The following is a 5,672-nucleotide window of genomic DNA, read 5'->3' as shown; positions in this document are numbered from 1 at the left end:
AAATCTCATCTTGAATTGTAGCTCCCATAATTCCCACATGCCGTGGGAGGTAGGTAATTGCATCATGGGGGCAGGTCTTCTCCCATACTGTTCTCATGGTAGTGAATAAGTCTCATGATATCTGATGGTTTTATAAATGACAGTTCCCCTGCACAAGCTCTCTCGTGTCTACCACTATGTAAGATGTGTCTTTGCTCCTTCTTCACCTTCCACCATGATTGTGAGGCCTCCCCAGCCATGTGAAACTGTGAGTCTGTTAAACCTCCCTTCCTTTATAAATTACCCAGTCTTGGGTATGTTTTTATTAGCAGCAATAGAACAGACTAATACAATATGGTTTATTACTCTAAAGTAAATATATGCTTTATAAATATATAGGAACCTCTGATTCCCAGGAAGGTCTCAGTAGGAACAAAATGGCATTCAAACTAAGTTGAGAAAAATTTTTTTTCTCTTAGAGACAGAGTCTCGCTCCATCACCCAAACTGGAACACAGTGATGCAAACATAGATCACTGCAGCCTCGAACTCCTGGGCTCAAGCTATCCTCCCACCTCAGCCTTCTGAGTAGCTGGGACCATGCCTGGCTAATGTTTTTAAAGGTTTTCATAGGGACAGTGTGTTACTATTTTTTTCTTTCTTTTTTTTTTCTTCCTTTTAAAAAAAAATAGGGCCAGGGTCTCGCTATGTTGCCCAGGCTGGTTTCAAGCTCCTGAGCTCAAACAATCATTCTGCCTCAGCCTTCCAAAGTGCTGGGATTACAGGCATGAGTTATCATGTCCAGCCTCACTATTTTTTTTAGATCTCAGATCTTGAACTCTTGGGTTCAAACAAGCCTCCCTCCTCCACCTCCCAAGTTGCTGAGATTACAGACATGTGCCACCATGCCTGCCTGGAAATTTTAATATAGAGATTATTTTAAAAGATATGGGCAGAGTGTAGGAAGATCATAGAGATAAAGAAACACTCCCAGACTTGCAACAATCAGGTACCTTTACTATCCATAGACCTAATGAGGCAAGAGAATAAAGCAATTACTAAAGAGAAAAAGCAAGCACTGCGTAGAGGGCCACCTAACAAGAGCAATGACCTTCAGCTGAGTGACAAAGGCAGGTGCACGATGACTACAAAAGTAGAGATCTGGGGGAATAAATTATCTAATCTTACTCTCTTCCCACTCTCTGATCCCTTGCTAGTGCTCCCCAAGGGCCAAACCCAAATGAAAGTCAGAAGGCAAGGTTGCCAACAGATTTTATCCACAGAGGTCAGGCTCCTAGGGCACAGAGCAGAGCAAAGATGATGGAGAGGATATATGGTGAGGCACACAAAAGGGATCCAGTTTGATCATGTCACCCTCCCATATAAAATCCTTCATTCTCTATCTTGATTAGAGATAATAGTCCTTGGCTGGGCACGGTGGCTTATGCCTGTAATCCCAACACTTTGGGAAGCTGAGGCAGGCAGATCACTTGAAGTCAGGAATTCAAGACCAGCCTGGCCAACATGGTGAAACCTCATCTCTACTAAAAATACAAAAATCAGCTGGTTGTGGTGGTGCGTGACTGTAATCTCAGCTACTTAGGAGGCTGAGGCAGGAGAATCACTTGAACCCAGGAGACAGAGGTTGCAGTGAGGCAAGATCACGCCACTGCACTCCAGCCTGGGTGACAGAACGAGACTCTCTCAAAAAAAAAAAAAGAAGACATAATAGTCCCATATTCCTTAGCATAACATAGAAGGCCCTTCATGGTCTGAGTCCCTTTGCCCGGGTCAGCAGAATGCCTGTTATTTCAAACCCTCCCATCCAGCACTACCAAACTATGAACTTTCATAACTCCTCCCTTTGGCATCAGCTCTTGCCTCTGTCAGGCACACAAATCTATACCGTGCCTGACTGGTGAGATCCTATTTATCTTTCAAGAGAGCTCAGTGCTCTCATTCTGTGCAGCCTTCCCTAAATCCCCAAAGCAGAAATGGTCACCCCTGTGTAGCAGCTGCACCTTGTATATGCTCTGGTGCTGCTCTTTTCTTACTATAGTATCATTTTCTTTTTGTCTGTCACCTAAAAAATGGTGAGTTCCTAAAAGGAATCATATCATGTTCATCGGAAACACTGCCTGATATGAAGCATTGCTAAAGAAGTATTTGATGAATCGACAGTGGCCTTGCCAGCTGGCACTCTTTGTTTTCTCTCTTCTACCTACATTCTTGTCTTCTGCCAACATGATAAATTACCTCAGCCTTGCAAACAAACAAGAACAGTCCGCCAACAGCTAATGTTATAAGTAAAAGACAATCCAAGTGGCAATTAGAAGAAATAGAACTATACAGTCCAGTACTTGCACAGGAGCGAAGTACACTGGTTAAGAGCACTAACTTGAGAATGAGAACTCAACTTGTTAGCTATGAAGTCTTGGCCATGTGACTTAGCCTCTCTAAGCCTTAGTGTCCTCATCCGGAAAACAGTGGTCATAATAGGGCCTACCTTACTGTGAACATTAATGAGAAAATGCACGGTGTTTGGTCCAAAGTAAGTTAACTATTAATAGCTGCAGAATCGGGGACATTTTCTATTCTCTGAATTAAAGAAAGGACTTGAAACTACTGCCAAATCCCATTCCCTGTTGTGTAATCTGGAGGCATGACCTTTGCTCTCCCTGGATTCTCTGGCAGCACTTTCCAGTTAACAATCGTTTTTGTTGTTGCTGCTGCTACTGATAAACGGACATGTTTAATGACACATTGGTCTTCACAGAGATGACTACAGAGACTTTTAATCTATAATCCAGTAGTATACAACCACGCATCACAGACTAATTAGCCAGATGTAAAATAAACTAGCTTCTTACCACAACTACCCTATAAACATTGCAACTATTCTTTCCAAAATGACCCTAATCTTACATGAAAACACCTATTGTGGGGAAACCAGAAACCTAGTTACGTGACCAAAACTAAAAATTAAAGGAAAAATTGCAATTCACTGGTGAAAGTTGGTGAAAGCAGAGGAAATTCAGTGCCCTTCACTATGCTACTTTGATGTTACTTGTGTTCTTTTTGTCCCTCTTCTTCAGCCCATCCATGTTAGTTCTCAGTAGGTTTGAATAAGCCATCCGGAACTTATTCACCTCTTTGGAGCTCACCACAATGCTAACCTTCTTTTTCCCTTCAGTAGTTCTTAACAGACACCTGTCTGAAGACTCAAAGCCCGCAACAGAACCTTTCTCTAGAATGGGTTTGGTTCAACCTCAGTTCTCAAGGAACAAATGGTACCAGGAAAAGTCCGCTGTAAGTGAACCCATTTTAAATGAGAATCAAAACATCATAGTAAATAGTATGGAAAAAAATTAGGTTTGGTCAAAACTTCAACTTGAGAAATAAAACCAGAAATTATAAAAATAAGTTTGCTTTACTGTTCATTTAACTGAGTTAGATTATAATTGGAACTATGTACAAATGGGAACTGCCTAATTGTCTGACAACTTATATTACAGCAAGATAAAACATTCCCCACTTTATACAACATTCTTTACTTCCCATATGACTTTCAAAGCAAGATTATAAGATTGCCCTTTTTAAAAAAATTCACAGTTTTCATTGATTTTGCCAAGTATTTACATCATTCTCTTTTGAATTTCCTGTCTTGTCATTATGTTTGCCAATTCTCTCTCTGTTATTCTTGTATTTCTTACATGATTTAACTCTGCAAGATCTAGAATTGCCAATGGCTTAACAGTTCTCCAGTATTACTTCATCAACTTCAACATTCTTCTTAGTTGCAGGTGATATGGTTTGGCTGTGTCCCCGCCCAAATCTCATCTTGAATTGTAACTCCCGCAATTCCCACATGTTGTGGGAGGAACCTGGTGGGAGGTGATTGAATTATGGGGGTGGAGCTTTCCCATGCTGTTCTCATGATGGTGAATGAGTCTCATGAGATCTGATGGTTTTAAAAACAAAGGTCTCCCAGCACAAGCTCTCTCTTTGCCCCCTGCCATCCATGTAAGATGTGACTTGCTTCTCCTTGCCTTTGGCCATGATTCTGAGGCCTCCCCAGCCATGTGAGACTGTAAGTCCATTAAACCTCTTTCTTTTATAAATTGCACAGTTTCAGGTATGTCTTTACCAGCAGTGTGAAAATGGACTATTACAGCAGGATATGTAACTTCTCTTTGCCATTGATTTGCATTGTATGGTCTGCATTATCAGACAATTATCAGAGACTGACCACAAACACATTTGTGAAATACATTTATGGGAATGATATCCAGAGTAGACTGTACTGTCAAACAGTCCTGTTGGATATGTGTTTGAGGAAAAGTAAACTTTTTTTTTTGAAGACAGAGTCTTACTGTGTCACCCAGGCTAGAGTGCAGTGGCGCACTCACTGCTCACTGCAGCCTTGACCTCTTGGGCTCAAGCTGGGACTATAGGCATGCACCACCATGCCCAGCTAATTTTTTCATTTTTTGTAGAAACAAAGTTTTACCATATTTCCCAGGCTGGTCTCAAACTCCTGAGGTCAAGTCATCTACCCACTTCGGCCTCCCAAAGTGCTAGGATTACAGGCATGAGCAACTGTACCTGGCCGAAAATAAACTTTTAAGTGGTCAGTTAATTTGTTCACTCAATAAAACTTATTGAGCACCTAATATGTTCCAAGCACTATTCTAGACCATGAGGAAATAGAAGCAAATACAAAGAGATAAAATTCTTGACTCCATGAAATTTATAATCCAGTGTGAGAGGCAGAAAATGAACAATAAAATGTTTTATAGTGATCAGTCTTAAGAAGAACAAGTAAGTTTAAGAGACAAAGGGTGGTGGGGGTTAGATAGGATGCTCAGATAAGACTTCTCTTAAGAGATGACTCTTGAAATGTTTTTATTGGAACTTGCATAAAGTGAGGATGTGACCCACATGAATATTTCATAGAACGGTATTGTTTCTGAAAGACGGATCAGTAAGTAGGCCTGAATCAGGGATGTTAGAACAGTGCTTTCCAATCTTGTTCACATTGTGACACATAGAAGATTATGGTAATGGGCCAGGCACAGTGACTTATGTCTGTAATCCCAACACTTTGGGAGGCCAAGGTGGGGGGATCACTTGAGCTCAGGCATTCAAGACCAATAGGCAACATTGCAAAATCCCATCTCAAAAAAAAAAAAAAGAAGATTATGATAATGAAAGAAGACATATGAATAGCAAATGAGCATATGAAAAAATGCTCAACATCACTGATCATTTCAGAAATGCAAATTAAAACTACAGAGAGATATCATCTTATACCAGCCAGAATAGCTATTATTAAAAAGTCAAAAAATAACAGATGGTCAGAACATGGAGAAAAGGGAGACCACTTACAGACTGTTGGTGAGAATGTAAATTAGTAGTACAACCTCTATGTAAAACAGTATGGGCCGGACGTGGTGGCTCACGCCTGTAATCCCAGCACTTTGGGAGGTTGAGGCAGGCAGATCACCTCAGGTCGAGAGTTCAAGACCAACCTGACCAACATGGAGAAACCCCATCTCTACAAAAAGTACAAAATTAGCCAGGTGTGGTGGCGCATGCTTGTAATCCCAGCTACTTTGGAGGCTGAGGCAGGAGAATCACTTGAACCTGGGAGGCGGAGGTTGCAATGAGCCGAGATTGTGCCATTGCACTCTA

This window comes from Pan paniscus, chromosome 1 (genome assembly GCF_029289425.2).
Source record: "Pan paniscus chromosome 1, NHGRI_mPanPan1-v2.0_pri, whole genome shotgun sequence".
Lineage (NCBI taxonomy): Eukaryota > Metazoa > Chordata > Mammalia > Primates > Hominidae > Pan > Pan paniscus.
The sequence above is the reverse complement of the archived record's forward strand: the minus strand, read 5'-3'. Positions refer to the sequence as shown.